Consider the following 15,758-nt stretch of genomic DNA (forward strand, 5'->3'; position numbering starts at 1 on the left):
ACATATTTTATTATCTTAGATTGTATAATGAAGTTCTTAACAGGAAACCAAATTCAGAAACTGTGTATGAAACAAATGACTATTTTGATTACATACAAAATAAACTGGGCAGAAAAGGACAGCATAAATACAGCTTAAGCACAACTGTTTACTGTGGAAAGCAGGGAGTGAGCACCAACTAGGGGGAGGTACGGGGGAGTGGGATTCTGGAAATGTTCTATATCTTGGCTTGGATGATGGCTGCATGGGTGTATGCATGTGTAAAATTCATTGAGTTGTACAGTTAAGATTTGTGCATGTTATCATGTGTAAGTTATGCCTCAATAAAAAGGAAATAGAACTATAGGGAATAAATCAAGCATTTATCCTGTCTTTCCTGCAAATACTGTCCTTCAGGGTAAGCAAAGACAATGAGGGAAAATTCTTCCTCATCCAAAAGCTACAGTTAAATGCTAAACAAAGGAATCTGAAACACCATTTTGCAATCTTTAGTGAAATAAACCATTCTAGAAAATGTCCATCAATGTCTGTTAAAACCATTAGCACACACAGAGTTCATCAAACGGTAGAAATAAAAACAAAAAATTAGCACAGTGATTCTCAAACTCTAGCACGCATCAGCATCACTTAGTGTGATGATTAATTTTATGTGTCAACTTGATTGGCCACAGGGTGCCCAGATATTTGATTAAACATCTTCATGAGGGTTTTTTGGATGAGAGTAACATTTAGCGCAGTAGCCTGAGTAAAGCAGGTTGCCTCTATAATGTGGCTGGGCCTCATCATATCAGTTGAAGTTTTGAACAGAACAAAAAGGCTGACCTCCCCGCTGTGCCCCTCCCTGCAAGCAAGAGGAGCTCTGTAGCGCTGGGTCTTCCTGGTTCTAAAGCAGACTGCCTCCGGGCTTCATCTGCAGCACTGACTCTGGCACTGTGGCTTTGCCACCAGCTCTCTGGGTCTCAAGGCTACCAATCTATTCTGCAGATTTTGGACTTGCCAGCCTTCCTAACTGAGTGAACCGATTCCTTATTATACATCATTCTCTCTTCCTCTCTCTCATTCTCAGTCCTTCTCCCTCCCCTCCCTTCCTCTCTCTCTCTGTTTATATGTTGGAGAACTCCAATATAACTGAAGAGCTCGATAAAATGCAAATTGCTGGATCCTACCCCCAGAGTTTCTGATTCAGTAGATCAGGGTAGGGTGCAAGAATTAGAATTTTCACAAGTTCCTAGGTGATGATGGTGCTAATTAAGGGACCACACTGTGAACACCAATGCATTAGACAAAAGGCTGATGGGGACATTTTAAATGGATACATCCCGCTCACAACACCTGAACTTGCTAATTAATCTGAACTTCAATTTACAAAGAAATGGGGGATTAGAGAGACAGTGATACACTATACCATAAAGATGCGGTCAGCCACATCCAGTGTATGGGAAAGTCTACAGAAAAAAAAAAAAATGACCCAGATTCTTTAGCAAATAACTGCCATGAAGAAAAGCAAAGGGGAAATTATCAGAGATTAAAAGAAATTAAAAGACCTTTGGGGAGAGTGATTCAAACTAGCAACACCTATTTTTTTTAACTGAAAAGTGAAAGAAAGCTGTTCTCAGTTTTGTTGGATGTGGTAATAGAATTATGCTTGTATTTTTCAAATCTTGATCCGTTAGACCAGATTTTCTTAGCCTCCACACTGTTGACATTTGGGGCCAGATAATGCTGACTTTATTTTTCTGGGCTCCAAAATCACTGCAGATGGTGATTGCAGCCATGAAATTAAAAGACACTTACTCCTTGGAAAGAAAGTTATGACCAAACTAGACAGCATATTCAAAAGCAGAGACATTACTTTGCCAACAAAGGTCCGTCTAGTCAAGGCTATGGTTTTTCCAGTGGTCATGTATGGATGTGAGAGTTGGACTATAAAGAAAGCTGAGCGCCGAAGAATTGATGCTTTTGAAATGTGTTGTTGGAGAAGACTCTTGAGAGTCCCTTGGACTGCAAGGAGATCCAACCAGTCCATCCTAAAGGAGATCAGTCGTGGGTGTTCATTGGAGAGACTGATGTTGAAGCTGAAACTCCAATACTTTGGCCACCTGATGTGAAGAGCTGACTCATTTGAAAAGACCCTGATGCTGGGAGGGATTGGGGGCAGGAGGAGAAGGGGACAACAGAGGATGAGATGGCTGGATGGCATCACCGACTCAATGGACATGGGTTTGGGCGGACTCCGGGAGTTGGTGATGGACAGAGAGGCCTAGCGTGCTGCGGTTCATGGGGTCGCAGAGTCGGACATGACTGAGCGACTGAACTGAACTGAACTGAATGCTTTGTTTCAGAGGGCTGTCCTTCCGTTGCAGGCTGTTTAGGTGCAACCCTCGCTTCCATCTGCTAGAAGCCAATAGCAACCTTCACCACCCCCAGCTGCAACAACCCAAACTGCCTCCAGGAACTGCTTTTTGTCTCCTGGAGGGAAGAACTGCCCCCAGTTGAGAACCTCTGGCTTAACACATCTTCTGAAGGATTTATGAGTGAAGTGATATGCCTGTATTTTTGTTTTTAACCAGAAAAAAACTATGGCGAGTGGTGCGAGGTGTCACTAGAATGGCAGAATGTGACCACTGCTGCAGCTGGGTAGTGAGGGTATTACTCTAGTCCCTAAACTTTAATATACCTTTGAACACTTCTGATGTAAGATTTTTGCAAGAACACACGCACATACTTAAGGTACTACTGCAGAAACACATTTCTGACAAATATTCATGATATCAAGTGGGAAAAAAGCACATCACCAGGCAATATGTACACTGTGACCCCATTTTCATAAAAAAAGGAGAGTCAGAGAGAGTATGGATCAGAATATTCACATTAATGGTCTCCAGGAGGTGGAATTGTAGGTAATAATTCTTTTCCTCCAATTTGTAGTTTTCAAAGCTCTCCACATGAGCATATACATATGATTCCATGTAAGCAAACAAATAAAATGAAGACTAATAAAGAAGAAAGGGACTGCTTACAGAGAGATACAATGCAGGCAAGGAAAAAAATAAAAAGACTTCAAAGCAAACACAAAATATCAAAAAGTACAACTACCAGGGAGCCACAGCACACAGGGCCAGAGATATCTCATACCCCCTAAGGAAATGCTGCATTAAAAGCAAGCTCACGGCCGCACCTGTGTGTGTGTATGGGTGTGCATGTGTGCTTCCTGATACAGACCTTGGGCATCTCAATTTCATTTGATCTCCCCTGTTTCAGAAGGCAGAGTCACGTGGAATAAATTTTTAGAAAGCCTTTTCTCTAAACACAGAATGGTACTTTCCCTGCCAGGCAAATGTTTAAAGTTTTTAAAATAATCACATTGATGCTTAAATCCATAGCCAAGTGGAAGAAAACTCAGCTATTAAGTGAGACTCACGCCCCAAAGGTTCTGAGTAGCAGAGGTTTAGCTCTTCTGCTTTTCGTCACCAAATATAAATTATTTGCTGTTTAATTACCTGTTACTTTGGCTCACCTGAGCGGCTGCAGTCTGACTTTGGCACAAGTAATTAACAGTAAGCCAGAGTTCCCGATGCTATGATTCCTTCTGCAGTATCTGGCCTAACTTTCGGATGCCTGTCTTTACCCTCCCACTTTACCCTTTTACCCTTCTGTAAAATCATATCCCTCTTCATGGTCATTCCATTCCACTAGAAAGCAGAGTGCATAAAGACAAAGACTTTGCCTTCTTCACTGCTGGTGCCTGGAAGAGGAATTGCTGCATTGTAGGTACACAATAAACAAATCCTGGAAAAAATGATTCAGTTGCATTCCCCTCCCTTTTCCTGATTTCTGGCCTTTGGGGGAGCATCAGTAATTTCTAAGACCACCAAATGGACTGAATTATCAGCAGTCTGATTCCATTAATGTGCCGTCCTACGTATGCTAAGTCACTTCGGTCATGTTCAACTCTTTGCAAACCCATGGACTGTAGCCCACCAGGCTCCTCTGACCCCATGGACTGTAATAGCCCACCAGGTTCCTCTGTCCATGGGATTTTCCAGACAAGAATACTGGAGTGGGTTGTCATTAAATGCTGCTTACCCACAATTCCAGCGGCTTAATGGAAATGTTAAGACGGGTGCACCCCTCTGGACTACAAACACACACACATACACGCACGTGCGCACATACAACACCCTGCCACACCCCCAGACACCTTCCCACCCTCGGCCCTGGTAATACTTTCCATTCAGTGCTGTGCCTCCGCCCAGTCTGTGCTCAATCTCATTGTCTTCCTAATAAAACGAATTAATTTCCAGAGTTAAAATTCATGAGGCAGCGTACGTAACATCTACACCTAGAGCTGCTTCTGAATTCCCCCTAGCTGCAGACTTCTTTATTCCTCCCACAAAGGTTCCTGAACTTATTTGAAGACATGGCCCCCTGGCTTTCCCCAGGTGCTCAGCAGCCATACAATGGATTTTTCTGTTACTCGCAGACACTCTCTCCTCAATTCACTCCAGTGTTTGGCATAGAAATGTCATCGGATTCTGCAATCAAGGTCAACTCTCAACTAAACAATTCCCTTCCCTGTCTTCTGGCCTTCTACCAGTACCCACTCAGAGTTCCCATACTGTCACCCCAAACCCTCTCCTAACCACCCCTTTAGGGGTCTAGTCCATCTTCCTCCTAAGAAGAGGAAACCAAGGCTCTGAAGAAGCAGGTCAGGGGTAGCCTGGTAACTGAGGGGCAGTGCAGGGACTGTGCCCAAGGCCTCCTGACCCCCAAAAGCCCAGCTTGCTTTCTCCAGAGCAGGGATCAGCAAACTAACCCCGATGGGCTACATCTGGCCCTCTGTCCACTTTTGTCAATACTTTTTTTTGGAACACATACACTGTCATCCATTTCCATATTGTCTATAAGTCGTTTCCACCACAATATCAGAATTGACTAGGTATGACAAAGACAGTAGAACTGCAAGACTAAAATATTTACTATCTCACTATTTACAGAAAAAGTTGACTGACCCCTGCTACAGGGTTCAAAAGAACAGGAAGGTGGGAAGAAAAGGCCAATGCAAAAAAACCCCATGAAAGGTTAGCTGATCACTTCACTAGTCTCCTCAAAGGTGGTCAGCTCTAAAAGGCGGGACCCTCTTAAGCAGAACCAGTCATCTCTCTGACCCCTCTTCACCCAGACTACCCTTGGCATCCTGACAGATGCCTGTGCAGAGATTCAGCCCCACACTGTCAAGCACCTCTGGCTGTCCCCTCCAACATACACACACACACACACACAGTTCCAAGTGTGCTGTGGCCTCCATACACAGGTCTGGAAGATTAACCATGAGCTACCACAAAGGAGGGCCTGAACTCTACAGGACAGGAAAGACCAAGAGGCATGAGACATGTCCACAGGGAGGATGCCTTTTTCCTAGTTCATTAAAAAAGAACCCCAGGCTGGTTTCTTAGGGTCAGGCTGCATGGATTCAAGTCCTGTCTACGACTCTCACCCACAGGGTGACCTGGAGTTATTTACTTTCTCTGAGCCCAGGGCTTCTCATCAATAAAATAACAGTGCCTATAGCTGTGAGGACTCAAATGACAGGTGTGGAATTCCAGCTCAGTGCCAGCCACAGGGTAAGTGTTGAGGTGGGTGCTGGTGAGAAGCCCTGGGAGGACTGCCTTGGACATCTGGATGTGACTCGGGTGCGCCAAGGTTCCACTGTCCAGAAGAGCCTCAGAAACTCTGGGTCTGAAGGAGGCTCCTTCCATTCCAAGGGCAACACCCAGAAATGCAAAGCAGAAAGAGGAGTGAGACCAGAATGGGTCACACGGGCTGCCCTGCTTGGCCTGGAAGACAGAGACGGATGATGTGGCAGCTGGAGCATGGTGGGCACTGAGGCTGAGCCGACCTGAGCCCTTTCTTCCCTCGTCCTGAGACACGGAAGCCATGGTGTCTCCTAGAGCCTGTTTCCTCTACCCCACGGCCCTCTGTGAGGACCAACGTCCGGACATGAAATCCCTGAGCCTCAGTACTGAGGTCAGGGAGGGTGCCTCCGCAGATGAGTCATTGCTGCCATCATTAACCTCAGTAACAACTCCACCTTCTGGCCAGATCACAAAACCCCCTTGCTCGGGACAGGGGCACCAGCACCTTCCCCTGGAGGGTCAAAGTGGAACCCCTTTCTTTCCTTGCCCATCCCAGTCTCATGCCCTGCCCCCAGCCAGAGCCCCACACAGCCGCATAGCCACGCCTCGCCATCGACACTGCTATCACATGCCAGAGTTATGTCAGCATGACACCAGACCACCACTGGGGGGACACGGAGCCACTGCCCCACAAAACGGCAAGACCAGAGACGAGGCAGCAGATGTGGCGATGAGGCTCGGTCCTGGCTCCCCGCTTCCTTGCTGTGCGCCCACAGGAGAGCCACTCACCCTCTCTGGTCCCAAACTCAGGCATTTGTGAAACTCATGATTCACATCAGTTTTTCATCAAGTCCCTTCCACCACGTGTATCACTGTAGAGGTTCTACTCTGAAGCCATGAGAAAAGTCGCCCACTGCACTTCACTAATGCCAATGAGAATTTCCACCAAAACAAATCCATTTAATCCAACAGAGGTGCAGTGGGACAGTAAGAGGTGTTGCTTTCCAGTAACGCTGCTAAGGAACTCAGCCGGAGTTCCCACCAATTCACCACATCCTGGCTCCTTTGTATCGCCTCTGACCTTTTTGCTCCTGTCTTCCTCCCCATGCAATTACTATTTTTTTTAATTTTGCCATGCCACACAGCATGTGGGATCTTAGTTCCCCAACTAGGTAGCGAACCCACTCCCTCCTCTCAATTGGAAGCATGGAGTTTTAATCACTGGACTGCCAGAAAAGTTCCTCTATGCAATTAGTTTTACATCTTTATGTTCTCTGTTTTTGCTTACATGGACCTATGGTGTTTCTCTGGCACCCCTCTGCACTCTTCAGCTTCCGGGCCTGTGTGATTTCTCCTGGATTAGAACCATAGGACAGGTGCTGCTGCTCAGAGAGGCCCCACAGAGACATCACTGTCTTGCTCAACATCCCACCAGAGCCCACATGGGTGTGAACAGCCCCACCGTGAAGACTCGGCTGTGGCTGACAGCAGGCAGTGCCAGGGAGCCTGAGATTGAACCAGACTCAGAGCACGCGCATCATTCATTGCTTATTCCCAGCAGGGGAGGTGTGGTCTTCCTCTCCGAGGTCATGGATGAGGAATTCAAGGACAAGGCATCCAAGGTGGTCCAAGTTCAAAAATGGTCACACCAGACCCAGAACCCAGAAAGACCCCAAAGCTGACCTTGTCACTCCTCTGCCACAGCGGGCGCTTCCCTCACCACCTCCAGGGATCAGAGTGCCGTAACTCACCAGGATGAGCACACAAAAGCCTTCAAGAAGCTTCATATAGAACAGGAGCAATATTTTAAATACGTTTTCTATGACTTTCATGAAAATAATCCAGAAATATAGTGAAAAGTAAACACCAAAGAGCATACAATGAAACCTCCCTCCTACCCTGCCCCTGCCCGGCAACAAACTGACCCCAGGCCACCTGGTTCCCACCCCAGGCACTGATGATGAGCACTTTCTTGCATTGCCCTCTGGGGTAAGCTATGCATGTAAGTCCATGAAGTATTACTAGATACAAATACGGGCACATGTGTGTGTATTGTGTGTGTCCTTTTGTTACATAATTGCTAAACCACTAGACAGAGCCCCATACTTTTTCAATTGATAGGTCTTGGATCTTGTTCTGTATTAATACTTGGGAGATCTTGTTCTTTCTCTTTAATAGTCCTCCATAGTAAGAACATTTATATTATGTCCAGTCTTTTACAAGTACAAGGAAAGCTGCAGTAAATAACCTATTACATACACGTCCTGCACATCGACACACACACACACACACACACACAATGAGTCAGGTAGAATTCCTCAAAGTGGAGCTCCTTTTCAATGGACAAGAGTTAGCAAATCTTCTCTGGGTTGTGTGTGCATGTGTGTATGTGTGTGTGATGTGTACAGTGTGCTTGTCTTTTTTTTTTTTATTATTAATACAATGGGATGAGATCTTCCAGTTGTAGAATATTAGAGCCAATTTGAACTCATCCGATTTCACTTCATCTGATTCTCTTTGAGTCTGTTGTTCCTCAATTTCATCCACACTTTCAGTTATTAATGCCTCCATTCAGTGTTTCATATTCACTAGGCCTTCTTAATCCAGTTTACTTTTTTGAGCCTTAATACCCTTACAGAACCACCATGTGTGAAATTATCTTTTACAATGCTGAATCCAAGCAGTTTGTAGTTTTCAGTCAATTACTCCCAACTGCCAGAGCTATGCTCAGGATATTTCTGGCTAAATTTCTTACTTCTTGGATCATGAATTCTCAGACACGACTAACCCCACTGTCTGGTGTGGTCACTTGTTTAGACTCACTCTGGCCAAAGATTCTCTTCCAACTTGGAAATCCATACTCAAAATCCACACGTGTTCTGCAAAATTTAAGTACAAATGCCTGGGTGATAAACTGGGTGGGTAGGTCACAGCTCCTGAAAAGAGTTACTTTTTAAGAAATCTTGTAGCAAATGGGTTTGCAATTTTTTTCCTTAAATCCTCTGGTTAAGGAAAAAAAAAAAAAATCACTTAGAGATAAGTTAAGTCTATCAGTTAGATAGTTAGCTTTCCCCGTGTAGCAAACTAGCCCTAAAATTCAGTGATTTCAAACCACCACCATTTATTTACCCCATGAGTCTGTGCGGTAGGACTTTGATCCAGGCTCAGCTGGGTGGTTCTTCTGCTGATCCAGGTCAGACTCAATCATGGGTCTGTATCAGTGGCTGCTCAGCTAAGGGAGCTCTGTTTCTAGGCTAGCTGGGGTGGTGGGGGCAGCTGGGTCACATGTGTGTCATCATCCAGCAGACTTCCTCACCTAGAGGCGGCAGCAGGGATCCCAGGGGCAGAAGGGAACCCACCCCAACGCACAGGCACTTTTCAAACCTCAGTCGGTGTCCCATTTACCACCATCTCATTAGTCAAAGCGAGTCACGTGGCCAAGCACAGCATCAAAGAGTGGAAAAACAGACTCCTCCTCTTCATGGAAGGAGCTGGCATCTCACTGCAAGTGCCCAGAAGCAGGTCAGGGGCGAACAGACAGACACCTTTACAAATGATCACATGGACTGTTTACAAACTCGGTATCTGTGTAAGGCTTTGCAACACAGAGTTGCTTTCAATTGCATTGACTTCATTCCGAGAAGAGTTTCTTGAAATAAAGTCCACATAACAGCAACCACTGGAGAGACGTCCAAGGCCAACAGTCAGGTATCCACAGAAGGGCTCCAAGCCATCCTATTAATAGAAGCTAGCACTCGGGGACCCTTGATCCGACTGTGGTGCAGTCTCAAGGGCTCCCCGCAAGGCCGGCATGGCACAGAGGGCAGATCACCAGACACAGGGAACAGGGGCCTCAAGCTTAACCTCGGCTCTCAAAGCAAGCTGTTTCAACCCACCCTGCCATCCCTTCCCTCCTCTGCCAACGGGGATGGCAGGAGACAGGCAAAGGGGGGACTCAAACAAAAGCACCTGTGCCCAAGCCGCAGGCTCCTGAAGGGCCCAGTGTTGCGTGGAGGAGACCTTGAAACAGCAAATCAGGCCCAAAGTCCTAGAAAGATTTGATCAGCCAAATAAAAATGATAGATGTGAGCAGGAGGCTGGAAGGAAGACCAAGGCTCTAAGCCAGCACTGAAGGGAAATGGAACAAGTGTGGCCACAGGGCTGCACCCCAGGTGGGACCTGAAATTCTGAAGATGGCAGAACTGTGCGCTCTCTACACCTCCACGGAAACAGACAGGCCTTGGCCCCCATTCTCTCACCAAATGAGAATGAGTCCCCAGACATGTCCTTGCTAGGAAAACAGCCCTACCTGATGAAAAAGCATGGGAAATTTGTGTAGCTCCATTAAATACCTGAAGGAATCACGCTGCTTATGCTTTACAAAAGAACGTAAACCTCTATCACAGCCACTTTTTGTATTTCCAGGTAAATAACAAGAGTGATAGCTACAATTTGTTGCAGATCAACCATAGGGCAGATACTGCCAGTCAACCACCTACATTAAATAATTAGGACCCAGGCCACAAGCACCCATTCAGTAGTTTTTGCTGAGCACCTATTATGCACTAGATTCTACCTGAAGGGCTGGAGACACAGTGATGGTAAATGTCAGGTGCCTGCCCAATTAAAGCAGCTAATGCTACCATCGCTGCCTTCACACACCATCAGCAAAAGAATGCACAGAGCCTTTATGAATGCTCACACTTTCTTTAGCTATAGACATGTTTTCTCAAAGACTTCCATGAATACCCCTGGATATAGACAGACACCATGATCTCCACTTTACAATAAGTAAACTGAGGCACTGAGAGTTTGTCCGGGAGCCCATAACCAGCATACGGCAGAGCCAGATTCAAACCAGGGAGCATCACACTTTTGGGAGATCCTGCCTTAGCAAGAACTCCTCTTCTCCCAATAAGAAGGGGGTCCTATGGACCACTGAAGGGTTCCCGGTAGGATCAGAAGCCTCCCCTCCCCACCACTGTGAGATATTTTCTACCTTTCTCTTCCTATGACTCTTAGACAAAGACAAGTGACACCCACTTCTGCTCCCTCCTCCTCCTCGCAACTTTCCAAAGTCTTCGGCAAATTGATCTCAAATAAATTCAAACGCTCACTGGCGCTAAATCTCAGCTCTGGCTCTTGATCTGCCTACAGGGCTCACAGGGTTGCTAACTCGGCACTTGAGCAAAACTTAACACTTACACATCCGTGCATTCACTCACTCATTCCACAAAAACTCACCAAGGGCCCACCAAGTGCCAGCCCAGAGTGACGGCCCCAAGGAGATGCTCAGGAGCTTTTATGAAGTGGGGTGATGGGATTACAGCTATCAAAAGCTGCTGGGGGAGATGGGGATGGAGTCTAAGAGGTGCCAGCCTGGACAAAGGGGCAATGACAGGGATGGGGCAGAGTGGGCAGGGCCTCCTCTAGCTCGGGTCCAAATCTCAGACGAGGGGTCTCAGTTGGAAGCACAGATTTGGGGGGCCCTGCCGTGTAAAGGTACTGGCTATGGGTGACATCACAAAGGGTGACAGCACTCAGCTGAGAGGCGAAATCTAGCCCAAACTCCTTGGGAAGTTTAGGGCAGGCTCCTGTCCCTAGAGATTCTTGTCTGCCTCCCAAGGCAGGAACCAGGCACTTCAGTTTGCAGAGATTCCCCATGCAATTTCCCCATCTCGGCTCACCAAGGACCAGTGGCATGTGCTAACAGGGAGGAGAGAATGTGGGATGGGACCACACACACACACACACTTCAACTGAGACAAGCCCACAGAGGAGGCTGGAAAGGAAAGAACTCCCAGAGTGCCCCCCACCCCACCCCCAGGACACAGAAGCCAGAGGAGGAGGAGCAATAGGCAAGTAGCATCAAGTGTTGTGGGGTGTGGCTGGGGGAAGACCTTGGGTGAAGGGAGAGGCATAGCTTTGTGCTCATTTCTTCACTTCAGCTCAGTCGGGTCTGACTCTTTGCCACCCCATGGACTGCAGCACGCCAGGCTTCCCGGTCCATCACCAATTCCCGGAGCTTGCTCAAATTCATGTCCATCGAATCAGTGATGCCATCCAACCATCTCATTCTCTGTCGTCCCCTTTTCCTCCTGTCTTCAATCCTTCCCAGCATCAGGGTGTTTTCCAATGAGTCAGTTCTTTGCCAAAGTATTGGCCAAAGTATTGGAGTTTCAGCTTCAGCATCAATCCTTCCAATGAATATTCAAGACTGATTCCCTTTAGGATGGACTGGTTGGATCTCCTTGCAGTCCAAGGGACTCTCAAGAGTCTTCTCCAACAACACAGTTCACAAGCATCAATTCTTCGGTGCTCAGCTTTCTTTATAGTCCAACTCTCACATCTATACATGACTGCTGGAGAAACCATAGCTTTGACTAGACAGACCTTTGTCAGCAAAGTAATGTCTCTGTTTTTTAATATGCTGTCTAGGTTGGCCACAGCGTTTCTTCCAAGGAGCAAGCGTCTTTTAATTTCATGGCTGCAGTCACCATCTGCAGTCATTTTGGAGCCCAAAATAATAAAATCTGTCACTGTTCCCATTGTTTCCCCATCTATTTGCCATGAAGTGATGGGATCAGATGCCATGATCTTAGTTTTTCAAATGTTGAGTTTTAAGCCAGCTTTTTCACTCTCCTCTTTCACTTTCATCAAGAGGCTTTTTATTACCTCTTCACTTTCTGCCATAAGGGTGGTGTCGTCTGCATATCTGAGGTTATTGATATTTCTCTCGGCAATCTTGATTCCAGCTTGTGCTTCATCCAGCCCAGCATTTCTCATGATGCACTCTGCATATAAGTTAAATAAGCACAGTGACAATATACAGCCTTGATGTACTCCTTTCCCGATTTGGAACCAGTCTGTTGTTCCATGTCTGGTTCTAACTGTTGCTTCTTGACCAGCATACAGATTTCTCAGAAGGCAGGTAAGGTGGTCTAGTATTCCCATTTCTTGAAGAATTTTCCACAGTTTGTTGTGATCCACACAGTCAAAGGCTTTGGTGTAGTCAAATAAAGAAGAAGTAGATGTTTTTCTGGAACTCTCTTGCTTTTCCTATGATCCAATGGATGTTGGCAATTTGATCTCTGGTTCCTCTGCCTTTTCTAAATCCAGCTTGAACATGTGGAAGTTCACGGTTCGTGTACTGTTGAAGCCTGGCTTTGAGAATGTTGAGCATTACTTTGCTAGCATGTGAGCTGAGTGAAATGAGTGCAATTTCTTTTCTTGCTAAGATGAATTAGCTGAGCATATATACATGTTGGTGGGAAGGAGTCTCCAAGACCACCCTGGGTTTGATGGTTCAATGCTGGAGGATTCAGCAGACAGCCATATTCATGGCTATGATATATTATAGCAACAGGAGACCAAGAAGATCAGCAAAGGAAAATGGTGCATGGGGTGAAGTCTAGATGAAATCAAGCACAAACTTCCAGGGTCCTCTTCCAGTGGAGTCACTAAGGACACAATTCTTTCAGCAATGAGAACTCAGGTAAAGTGCTGTCCATGAGAAAGGCTCACTACAGAGTCAGTGCCCAGTGTTTTTACTGGAGGCTGGTCATGCAGGCACCCTCTGCCTAGCACATCCCCAAATTCCAGACTCTCAGAAAGAAAGCAGGGCTCGGTATAAACCTCAGTGTTTGTTCAAACACTTGGTCACAGTCTTTTAAGTTAGGGAGTGGTGGGTCCACTCTTGAAATCCAAGTTCCCAGGGAGGTGAAGTCTTACCAAACAAGTTTCTTATCAAGACAGAAGGAAGGTAAACCCATTTTCAGGATTAAAAGGGGAACATGAATAGTTTCAGCTTCCATTTTTCTCTGGTTCTGCCCTGGTTCATAAGTTAATTTCTGGCACTAGGATCTACAACCACATAGCAAAGAATCATGCAGAAGAGCCTTCCCCGATTCAAGGAAGCTAGTGAGAATTACTCTCTTCACAATCGTCCATTTTACAATATGTCTAATTATAACTGAATAAATTACTTCTGCCATTCTGCAGAAATACTTAAAATAAATAGCTCTCTTTCCTTGAATTAAAATCATAGTCTTTTGTTCACTGTTTTCTGTTCCATAAAGCAACAGAGTCTGTTGATTAAAGATCATTTATAGGACTTCATTTTCAATCTATTTTATGATATCACTTTAAAATACCCCCAAATATTCAGCTGCAAAGAAGGATAAGAACTATTGGAAATTGGCTCTTTGAGACTTTTTGATGAGAAATGAAGTTGTGGATGTAACTCTCCACGAGTGAACATATATTAGAAAAGTCTATTTTAATAACTGCTTCGTTCTTCTCCCTGGATTTTTTTCTCTACCCAACTTCCTATATTTTTCTTGAGATTACAACATAATCCCCACTGACACACTACATATTACCTCTCTGTATTGAATGGCTGACACTGAGACAATAAATCACTTTGAGCTAACACAATATGCCAACCAGCCCCAGCTAAGCCAAATATTTGACGAAAGACATACAAACTGAAATTTAGCAAGGCAGGAACGCTCAGGGAATTATGCCCTGAATATCAACCATCTCTAGACCCTCTGCAATGAAAAAATATATATAGACATACAAGGAGGCTATATTTGAATGCATGAGATGATGCTGTGTTCAGAGGAGCCACAACTGGGTGGCCTATCCTAGGAGACATCCTGGAAAGAGGCTGGTTAGGCCACCCACCAAATATGGTGGATGCCATGATAAAATAAATGACTGGTCCTCAGTTATGGGTTAAAATAAAACAAAACTGAAACATGAATCATTGCTTTTCTGCACTGGTGCAGAAATAAGCACAATATGGATGGAAAAGACTGCCTGGGGTGGATTCACATGATGCTAACAAAGCTGACACTTCAGGATCCCTCTCGTGCACATGTCCCTTTCAAGGCCCTGAATCTCACTTTCTATTTAAAATGTTGTGTTCTGTTCCTTAAAGAGTCCCCTCCATTGTGTACACATCTACAAAACCTCCTGGACATGCCCCTGGTGGCCCTGCCTCACCAGTGCTTCTAAACAGGACTTCGCAGATGGCCTCAGTTGTCACGAGGCATCAAGTGCATTCACAGGTCATGTGAATCCCCTAACAGGAAGGTGCAGCACCCACGGCCAGCACCCCAGAGGCTCCCAGAGCAGTCCAGCAGAATCTGCCTGACTCCAACCTCACTCCCCCTCACCTTCCTCTGAAACATCAATGATAACTCATCCCAGTTCTCCCTTAGCTAAACACACTCTGCCTCAGTTTTTCCCTCTGGATATTTCTCCTTCAGGATATTCACTAAAGGGGCACCACCTCTGAGATGCAACTGACTACATCCTCCTCTGTGCCCATCAGCTAGTAGCCACCCAGGGTCTGAATTCTGCCTCCTCCACTTAGCAGAAACCACCCCCATGCCTCAGTTTCCTCACCAATGAAATGCGAGGCTATAGTACAGCTCTCCTAAAATGGACACAAGGATAATCTTTGTGCACAAGAGAAACTCGACAAATGCCAGCACATCCACCACCCCTGCCTGGCATGCATTCTCAACAGCTCGCCCAATCCCTGGGACAAAAGGTAACCATGGCAATACTGCCCATATATTCTTCCTAAATCAACACCTTCATCATCATCATCATATCATCTTACACATCCCACGGTCAGAAACCCCTCAACAATTCATTCTCCCTCCCCACAAGGCCAGGGACTTATTAATGGCAGAGACGTGAGACTGAACACAGAGCCTGACACTCCATAAATGTTTGCTGAACACGAAGGAATTAAGCAATATTTATATCCTGACCAACACAAGTGGGATTCAATAATGCATCCTACAGTCTCTGGTTTGCTGACATTTTAAGTCTACATGCGAGAATCTGATGAAAAGTGGAGAGAGACTGGAGGAGCAAGGAGCAAGGCCACTCTTCATTCTGTTTCTCTGCATATTCTCAAGAGTCGTCCTTCTCCATCTCACGCCTCTAGAGCCCAAAACCGCTAGGTGTCTACAAAATATTCCTCCAAGAACAGTGCCATCCCTCCATCTCTTTTGTGGACAGAGCTCCAAGAAGTCTGCAGATTAAAGGTGAACCTGGTGAAAGGCAAAGCCAGCAGCAGACATTAGGTCTCCCACCCTTGGC

Source organism: Dama dama, chromosome 23 (assembly GCF_033118175.1).
Source record: "Dama dama isolate Ldn47 chromosome 23, ASM3311817v1, whole genome shotgun sequence".
Lineage (NCBI taxonomy): Eukaryota > Metazoa > Chordata > Mammalia > Artiodactyla > Cervidae > Dama > Dama dama.